This window comes from Austrofundulus limnaeus, unplaced genomic scaffold (genome assembly GCF_001266775.1).
Source record: "Austrofundulus limnaeus strain Quisiro unplaced genomic scaffold, Austrofundulus_limnaeus-1.0 Scaffold85, whole genome shotgun sequence".
Lineage (NCBI taxonomy): Eukaryota > Metazoa > Chordata > Actinopteri > Cyprinodontiformes > Rivulidae > Austrofundulus > Austrofundulus limnaeus.
The window spans coordinates 1,181,918-1,191,916 of NW_013952487.1; positions in this window are offsets into that span (position 1 = coordinate 1,181,918).

Consider the following 9,999-nt stretch of genomic DNA (forward strand, 5'->3'; position numbering starts at 1 on the left):
ACTTGCAGATGAGGCACGTTTTTCTTTTTCTTTTTTTAGTCGTTGGAGAGTTTAAACTGGTTGGATAACAGATATGTGGCCTAATCCCTCTCAAGTCGAGAGCATCAAAACCCTTTTTCACAAACTTTGCGTCCTGTGTATCTGCAATTAAAACGGCTCTGCTGTCAGATAAGTATGCTAATGTGGGAATTCAAGAAAAAAAAAGAGATATGTGGAGCTAATCTGTGGTTGTAAAATGAGGTTAAAGGGAAAGAATTAAGTTTAGGATTTAATCCACCCGGCTGTATTGTCGCTGCTGCACAAACGGTCTTGTGAGGTTAGAAAAACAAACACCTTGGTGATGAAGTTTGCTCAAAGCATGTGATTGAAATCCTGTCATTCAAATTAACATACATAAATGCAAATGAGCKCCTAATTAATTGCAAAACGTATTTTTGATTAAATACTCCAAACGTCATGATTCTAATCTTGACTGGGAATGGAGGGGGGAAAAAAGTTTTAATTAATTTTGCCAGTTAAACCTCATCAACACTTTGAATGGAGTGTAATTAGGACACCACCCTCTCTTCTTATTTCTCAGCTGCAAAATCAGGAATCARCCATTGTTATCACATTTGTAATGTGACCAGTGTGAGAGATGAGGCTGCGATAGATGCACCAGGTCCTGAATTTCATAGGCGACGTAAAATAATGCAGCTAATTGGCAGATATTCTAATATTGATTAAATTAGATGGAAAAACACTCRTTTCATTAAGGCGCCATGATATGGCCTAATTCTGATCATCTTCTCTGTGTCTTTGGGATTACCAATTAAAAAGGCTTTGTGGAAGTTTTTCAAACCGACGGGCGAGACGAGGCTGGGTGAAATTACGCCTATAGTTTGTTAGAGTGGAAGTTTGCYGCCTGCCTCCTTCCGCGGTGTTTACCGAGGGCCGTGTTTGTGTGGGAAGTCGTGGTTAATGATGTATTCATCCTCCCTCGCCCAACTCTATGTATTGTACTCAATTATATGAAGAGGAAGAGCTGATAATGAAAACGAACATGAAGCATGAGTGGATCAAGATGTGTGTGTGTGTGCGTTCGTGTGCGCGGGCTGGCATGGCTGTCTCCCTCCTCTTTCATCAGAGCCTCRTCAGAAGCAACAACTCCTCACACTTTCTCAGACGAACCTTTCAAAGCCTGCCAAACTTTCAGACCCCCTCCCTCATCCGTCTCCGCCAAAGCAGCCGTCCACTTAAGAGTATAAGGAGGCTTACGGGGGGATAAGACCCTGCGAGGTGCTCGAGGTGAGATAACCAATTACCCGTGATCACTTTTGACTCTGCTAATCTCCCCGCTGTATCAGTGGGATTTAGCCATGGCAGTACCTGTGAAACTTGGCCATCTCCAATCCGCTGCCGCTCGCCTTTGTTATTCTAATGTCAGCCACTTGACTCATCACCTGAGTCGAAGGGGATCAGCCCCCGCTGGGTGAAGGGGGTTGGCTGATGGGAGCAGCTTGGTGACCCTCCGTAACAAACTGAAATTATAGTTTGGGTTGCGTTTTTTGGGGGGTGTTGTTGTCTTYAAAGGGTCGTTATTATGTGTTTCTCATACCATACCATAATAAAGTATCTATGTCACCTTTAGCTGTTATTAAAATGCTGTTTTTATGTTTAAATAGAAAATAAACTTATCTTCTCATCACTTCCTCTTTTAAATGCCTTGAAATTGGCCTCTGTCTCTTTAAGAACCACCTTCCCTGCCGTTTTGCCCATTTCAGTGCGGGGGGGCTGCTATAATGCAGTTCACTTGGCATCTGAACATTCATTTCCTCAGAGGTATTTTTAATCTGAAAAGAGCTTCACTGAATGAGGACTAATGTTGAGAGCTCAGCAGACATTTAGGTTTCACTTTCACTTTCACCTGAGAGCCTGTAGGAGTCATGGGCAGAGAGTGTGGGGTGGGGGGGAGGGGATGCGCTCTGCCATGAGGAAGTTGGATTTACACGTCCCAGGGGCGTTTCTGGTCCCCACCTGTCGTTTTGCTCCTCAGCATGGCTTCCTAAAAACGTTGCAGAATTTCTCAAACATGCATGAATGAGTCAAAGCAAGGCTTTGGACATGTTTTTTTATGAGAGTATAACATTATAACATAATATAAAACTCAAAAATGTTGATTTTACATTATATTGCCCCTTTAAGGAAAAAAATCTGCAGAAACAGCCATGTGCAGGAGATCATAATGTTGCATCAGTGCAGCAGAACCTGCGGTAAAGAGCTTTAAATGTCTGACACAAGAGTTACGAGGGAGGAACTTTACGGCCGCTGCGCTCAACTTGCTGTTCTTCATCGAGATCGGTTTGGTTTGTTCCAGCCTGAAGATGCTGATGTGGCTCTGACATGCTGATCCAGTCAGAGTTGTCCAAGGCGTGATCTACACCGTTTCATAACGTTTCACTTTATCTGCCCTTTATTTATAATCCTGCTGTCACTCATTGTGCCTGAGCTCAATGAGGTCAGCACATGCAGTTGATTTAGGAAATGGGAGCAGGTCTTGGGCAATTCTGGCAAAACTTTGACTAAAAGAAATAATTTATGATTTAATCATTTCTCCAACTGGAACTCTGTCAACAAGGCTTTTTTTTTTTACCACTTTTAGAATAGCAACAACATAATTGTTTCCAAGCTGGTTATGTTTCACATTATACGTTTGAGTGTCACCGTGATTATAGTCTCACTCAGACAATTTTTTATGGAACTGATTCGGGCTTATTTGGTACTTTAAAACCAATAAATGTTTCAAAGTCAGTGGAAATAACAACAGTGGAAGAGTATCACCAGATCTGTTTTTGTCCATCCATCCATCCATCCATCCATCCATCCATTTATTGGGTTGTGGAGGGAAACCCTGACAACTGTATTGTCATCCTTCCAATGAGTTCTGGGTCCCAGTGGGATGGGCCAAGAAAACCTCCAAGTAACACAACTCTTTAGTCATCCTAATCAAATGTCTAAAGTATCTTAGTTGCCTTTTTTAGGTGTGGAGGAGCATCCAGGGTGCACCACCCCCAGGCCAAGGCCCAATAGGGCCAGAGGACCCAAGCCCCACCAGGCAGTCACGAGGCCGAGCCGGCACACGCCAAAGCGCCCAGCCCCAGACACAGAGGGCCATCATTGCACCAGATAGCAGAGTGGCAGGGGGACAAAGCTCACCACCAGCAGTGGGCCCCCAGGTGAACCAGAAAAGGGGGCAGCCCAAGACCCAGCCTGACAAATATCCAATCATACACAGACACAATCACACAATCACACACTAATCCTCACACCCACTCATTCAAAGACACACAAGATGGACACAATAATCACACTCCCCATACATACTATATGCCCCCCAGGTCCATGACATTCACCTGCCCCTAACAGAGGATAGCCCACATCCAAACCCAGGAGGTAGACCCATTCATTCTGGGGTGGAGAAGAGCAGACAGCCAAGGCCCAGTCCAGACTGCACCAGGCTGACCGATCAGCATCCCCGCCATAGCAAAGCCACGCCCCTAACCACGCCAATGGCCAAGCGTGCACCCCCAACTGACCACCTACCAGACTCCGGCAGCCACCCCGGCCAGCGGGCTGACCACAGCAATCAGGAGCCAGACCCCGGGAATCTAAAAGGCTCCAGGGAAACTGGAGCGCCAACCCCATCCCCGGCACCTCCCCCAGGCCCTGAGCCCACCCGCAGCCTAGGTCCCCACGAGACAGTCTGCCCCCAAACCGGATACCATCCCTAAATGGCAATCATAGTTCCTGAGATGCACCGTGCCGAGCTCCTGGGAAACCTTTCTCGCTGCAGTACACGTCACTGCATGAGGTTCCTTCCTGCTTGAGTCTACACTCCAGAAGAAACAAAACAAAAATACAAATACAACTCAGATCCACCGTTATTTTTTTCACAAATCCGTCCCGGTTAAATCCACCGTTATTTGTCCACAGTTATRTCACGGTTAATACTCCACACTTACAGACAGCCTCCTTCATACAAAATGTCTTTTTTAATCTCCATTCATGAGTTTTTGGCCGTTTGACAATCTTTAGAAATGTCTGCTTCTGGTTACAACAGTCACATTTTGGAAGCGAGTAGTTGGAGCAAAATGCATCGTCCGAGCGCTTTGAGCATAAACAAACATGCCCACGAACATCAGACCAATCACACATAAGCTTCCCAGCAGGTGGGGGGTAAAAAGTCCTGCCAGTGGGGTGTGATAAGAAGAGTCGCAGAGTCGACGCTGAGAGCATTGTGATGTAATTTTTGTCATGAAACTGCAACAATCTTCGCTGACATCGGCTGTTTGGAGGGAAAGAAGCCCATAGCCTGGTCTTTCCATCCCAGTGTATTGAAGGTCATGGCCAGAGGAAMCACATCATCAGATATGTGACCCTGATCTTCAGACACCCCTCTTTCTGTATTAGTGCCTGGAGAGTTTGTCTGAAAATACTCAAACGGGATTTGAGACAAGAGTCCACCACTGGGAGCACCTTGATTTTGAGTCTAGAATGCAGATCCTGCTTTCTAATTTTGATTTATTTTCTCAATAGATGCTGAAGAATTAAACAGTTTAAGCAGAGTTTGACTGAAAAAGCCCAAAAGTGTTTTGATGTTGGTGCGGTCATCRCTGCCTGGAACTGGACCTGCTACCTGGTAACAAGTGAGACAATGAGAACCGTGGCGAGATCTGAAAGGTTAACACTTGCAYACCTCGACATGATGAAAGGTAGATTAAGAGAATTAAAGAGGCATTAAAACGTGGTGTCCTCAATGGGACCAGTTTGTCTTGCCAACCTGGCTCTGCACCAACCTTTAAGAAATGTCAAGTGGCTTGTGCAAATGAGGAATATTTTCACTTATCAAACTCCCTCCTGCACTCCAGGGCATTCGGGGGCTTCATGAGAATACCAGAGGTTTCTCAGAGGGCAGCGAGGGCAGCAAAAGGGGAACATTTCCAAGAACTGGTTTTAAATTTGCCTGATGCTTATTGGGTGCACGGCTGTGAAGACCATATTGGGCCGACACCATAATCAGAAGTAGCTTCTGCAGYATAGAAGGTCCTAACCTGCTGACTGGATTACAGGATGTTTGGGCAAAGAGAAGGTTTGCAAGTAAAGAAAAGCTAATCTGAGAGATTTTATTTTGGTAAGACAAATAATTGASTCATTGCAGCATTAAATATCATCTTCTTGAGAGTTAACTTTAAATTTGAGGCTTGTGATAACATTTAACCTTTGTGGCCCTCTAAGAATATTTCGTGTTCGTTAACTGTAATTGTGACAAAACCACTGAACAGATTAAAATGTGAAGAGAATGGAAACCATACAACCACAGATCTGGTTATGAGCGAAGCTTTATTGCTTATGCTGAAGCAATCGGAGCAGCGCTGCCTGAAACCCGGAACTTCCGGTCCTTTTATACAGTGTCTTCAGTGCCTGGCCCGTCCCCTACTGGCCTACGGCTGAATCGCAGGCACTCAGACAACAATACTCACCTACTGTATTATAAACCATTTCTTATGTGTTGAAATAATGTTTTGGGCATGTTTCTAAACTATTTTAATCAAGACATAACAATAGTTAAACAGATTTTAAAAGTCAWTGCTTAAAAAGGAAAGCTATGAATRTAGTGTGGTGCTTCTAAATCAGTTTCTTACTAATAAATTTCTTCAGCCCTTTGGGTTTTAACTAAGCTACACCTTCATTTTCAGAAGTGACAAAAACAGACACAAAACCATTGCTTTAAAGCAGAGTGGATTCTGAAGTCCTTGTTTTTCCCACCACACAAACTTCCACCGGGGAAAATCTGACCCATTGCAGGATTTCCACAGCAGACAGGATTATCTGGCCTGCTCTAAGATGACACTGCTGCTCCACCTTGTCCTCCTCTCTCCCCCCGTCTCAAGTCAGGGTGCCGAGTGAGCACAAATGAGAGACACTTTGAAAAATAAGCTGCTCGTTTAGGACTGAGTGGATTCAGATGGTTGGCCGGAGCTCAAAGGCACAGAGAAAAGGGGCGGGTGGGTCAGCTTATTATTTTATGTGGATACAAGGCGCTGATGTTCTCCTTCATATGGTGTTTTCTCAATCAAAAAGGCCCCGGCTACCAGACGGCGAGCCAAGGTCCAGGGTTTCCTCTCTTCTGCCAAAGCTTCACTTTTGTTAAAAAAAAAAAAAGTTTCACAACTGGACAGATTGTTTCAGAGAGCCTGGTTCAGTGTATTTACCTGAATGTTATAACCCAAACAAAACAAACAGATAGGAAAAAAGCAACAGGATGTCAAGTCTCAGAAATCTTTTCAGACGTATTAACCAAAGACTGCTTTTAGTTTTACATTTTGCATGAGTCATTTTGTTAAAACATTTCTAAAGTTTTTGTTTGAAGCTCTTAATGCAGCAAAAGGACTCATGGTGAATGTCATACATCTAACCTCCATAGCTACCGTTTCTGCAACAAAATGTTAAAAGGSCATTTTTGTATTCTTTTCAAAACACATTAAAAACAGACAATAAAAAARGCTGACATTTTACATTTTGGGTGTTACGTGCATTTGTTGTTGAAGTGCTTTTTCCCTCTGCAGGTAAACTCAGCTGGATTCACACAAAAACCGAAATAAAAAATAAAAAAGAAAGTTAAAATCATATTTTAGGTGAGGAAAACTGAACCTGAACAAACCAGAACAAGTCTGAAACAAAGTTTACCCACAATGCACAGCAGCATGTTTGGATTAAACACATCATTTCAACAAGCAGTCTCTGTAGAGCAACAGATTTTAGAGTCAAAATGAGCTGAAGCTCGGACCAAACCCTTTATTTTGAAAATTCAAAAAGACAGTTTGGTTTATTATCAAAGCTTACAGTTTTGTTTCAGATTATCAAAAATAAGATGGCTGTAAGGAACAGTAAAATCTGTTACAGTGATCRTTTTTCTCACAGGGTTTTTTTTATTGTTTTTTTGTTAACGAGTGATTATCTAAATGTGGACACTTCCTGTGTGCTCCACTTCTGTGTCCCAAAATATTCTGGAGTCAAACGTGAGGCCATCTGTCTGACAGCTGAAGCCTGGACCAAACTTCATGCAGTTTGACAAAGATCTCAAAGACTGCAGCAAAACAGCAGGCTGTTTTCATCTGAAGATTTACATCATTGAGAACAGATGATCTATTTTCACGTCTTCATAAATAAACTTGAAACTTGAAAAAAAAAGATGCACAGATCTGCTGTAACAATAAACACAAAAAAAAAACTGAGTCAGTGAAGCTAAAAGAAGCATCAAAAGGTAAAAGTTTCAGTGTTTCAGGTGCTCATTAAAAATAGACCAATTACTAAAAAATACAAGTTGTATTTAAAACTAATTTTCTTGCCCTTYTTTTCTCTCTCTTTCCCATCACTCTCTCCTCCTCCCGCTAACCCAAGCTGAACATATACAAACTGCTGCGACCACAATAGTGGAGAGTGTGTACATGATTAAATGGTGCAGAGGGACCGGGAGAAATAGCTGTGGTCGGTGGCTTGGCTGGAGGCCTGGCTTTCAGGCAGGACGGCAGACTCTTGCTTTTAATCACAGAAGAAGATAATGGCTGCCATACAGCACCGCCGCTGACTTTGTTTTTCCTGCATCTCAGCCCACCAGGACAGCTTCTCCATCAGCTGCAGTTTGCTTCTCATCTGCTCTCCGCTCTGACCAAACAGACTAAAGGAGAACGTGCCTCCACCATCTTTGGAAGGTTTGAAGAAATGAAGTCATTTAAAACTAGTTCCTATTTGTTTGGCGTTTAAACTGGACCTTGATTTTCTTTAAGAAACTTGCTTCCACGCTTTCTCCTCTGAAGGCTTGGAAAACGTGCTGAAATATTTTCTCTTGCAGTCAACAGCAGGGGCATAATTTCTCATCGTAACAAAATCAGCTGTAAAATGTTGGTGAGGATCTCTGGATACAGCGAGGGATTTGTTGAGGGTTTTTTCCCCCCGTTTATTTAACCAGGAAAGTCTCATTGAGATTAAAAACCTCTTTTTTTCAAGGGAGTCCTGGCCAAGAGGCAGCAAAAATATACATTTACAAAAATTTACATTTACAGGATATTCACACCAAGAAAGTCCTGTTTGGTCCGGACCTAAARCAGATTATATTTTGTTTTTGCCTGGTGCGGTTTGCATTAGAGGTGGGCGGATCGATACTACATATCGATAATACCAGCGCTGGTATTGCTATTGAACAACTTGTGTAAAAAGATCSATACTCAAGCTTTGTTCTTTYCCACACACAGTACACACAAGTCTACTCTCTGTCTGTAGTGCTCACACTCAGCAGCGCTAGCCAAACAGCTAAGCTAACAAGTAGGCTGGCCCACCCACTCAGCGTTCTCTCTGAGCCCTCTACCTCAGGAGATTTTGTTTTCAGTTGTATTGAGTGATAGCTTTTAGTCTGTTTATTTACATAAAACAGAATTGTATTGAAAGGAAGACAATTCCTTATTTTTTGTTTTTCCTTAGAACAATTTTATTTAATAAAAGAAACAAAGAAATAACTAGGAAAGATGTCTAGTGGTGAGGGAAGAATTTTTATTTTATTTTTGTATAAAAGATTTATTTTCCTAATGCTAAAGGAAACTGGTTTGTTACTGCTTTACTGTTGGCAAACAAAATATTAATTGTTATAATAAAGTATTTTGTTGTCACGTAAAATGTTTGGTGAAATTCTATCCTGGATCTTTTGGATCTTTTCAAATTATGAAGCTTAAAAAGTATCGGTATCGATATCGGCAATACTGGCCCTGTATTTACTTGGYATCGGATCGATACCAAAATTCCCAGTATCGCCCACCTCTAGTTTGCATTCAGATTGTGCTTTTTTTGCAAGTGAACAAAGCCGCCTGAGTGACGATCGTTGCTCCCATTGGACAGAAATGACGGGGGCGGGACAGAGCTCAGATYCTGAAAGAATTTCAACACCGTTTAGAATTTTAAGAGCAGCTCATTTAACGGCGGTTTCATAGTAATTTTGGAACAGCGTCAGCAAATGCGTGCCACAACCCAAAGAAGACGAGATGTTTTGTGTTCTCTGACCCACAACGGCTCATTGTTTGTAGCGCAGTGTTAGCATTAGCAACACTGAAGGGCTAATGTTGCTTTGCAATGGTGGCTCGTGAAGTCCRAAAAGGTGCATGTTTCCTGTAGTTGGTGGTCTGTATTCATACCAGAAGCAAACCGCATCAGAGTTTTGTAGCAGACTGAGACCACCTCAAAAAGTGGGTCTCGGTCCGGTTGTTTGGTCCACATCAAGGTTTGCATGAGAGTATTCACACCTGGTCCAGCAGGCGAAACGAACTCTGGTCTGTTTAAAGCGGACCAAATGGCYGAGTGTTTAACTTGATTTACCTTTTAGCGCATGCTGCACACTAACCCAACAACTCGTCAGTTTGATCGAATGTTTTTCTCTGCAAAAGGTTCACTGGAAGAAAACAGAACGTGGATTACCATTTCTTCTCCTCAGAAAGAAATCAAGCTTGAAAGATAACACCACTGTTGTGTTTTATTGTAATTCCACTAAATGCACTGAGCTCAGACAAAATGTGTCTGAAACAGAATCCATCAGAAACAGAAACTCTGGAAACAGCTGCTGCTTTCAATCAACTCAGTTTAAATATTATTTATTTTATGTAAAAAAAAACAGATTTCTCAGCAAAGACAAAAACAAGAGTTATTTGTTGAGTAAAACGTTGTATATTACCACTTGTTTTGAGTGTGCTGCTACAGAGTGAAGTTTAACTTCTGGCGTCCTCCTCGTGCTGTTTATCCTTTTCAAAGTTTTATTACATCCACCGAGCAGCTTTATTGCTCCTTTCAGGCTGGTAAAACTTGTCCTCTTCTTTAACATGATTTATTTTCAGCAGTTTATTAAGAGTATCTGACTCAAGGCTTGACAGGGGATGAAGCAGTGATGCACAGCTTTGGCCCGCTCCACGTTCCAATGGA